This window comes from Belonocnema kinseyi, chromosome 5, assembly GCF_010883055.1.
Source record: "Belonocnema kinseyi isolate 2016_QV_RU_SX_M_011 chromosome 5, B_treatae_v1, whole genome shotgun sequence".
Lineage (NCBI taxonomy): Eukaryota > Metazoa > Arthropoda > Insecta > Hymenoptera > Cynipidae > Belonocnema > Belonocnema kinseyi.
The window spans coordinates 39494564-39494965 of NC_046661.1; positions in this window are offsets into that span (position 1 = coordinate 39494564).

Consider the following 402-nt stretch of genomic DNA (forward strand, 5'->3'; position numbering starts at 1 on the left):
AATTTCATGAAATTTCGACGTTTTGAGGCTCCTTGAATCAGAAAAACAAGTTTTTACATCGGTATCTGTCTGTCTCTCTGGCGTCTACGTACAAGAATTGTAAGTTTCGAAGAGATTTTTATAAAAATCTTTCGGGGAATAAAATTCGTATTTATAGGTCGACAAATGTTTGTTTTCTTTACCAAATTTGGCTTTCGTCTAAATATTTCCAGTTGTTTTTACTATAGTATAATTTACGTTTGTATCTCGGGCGAACAAATCCATTCTATTGTTTGACAAATATTCTTTGTAAATCAATATTTTTCACAAAAAATTACTCCGAGTGACCTTCAATTATAATTTTATCAACGTGAAAAAACCACATTTAAATTATTTCTATGAAAAACACAATCCCTAAGTAAC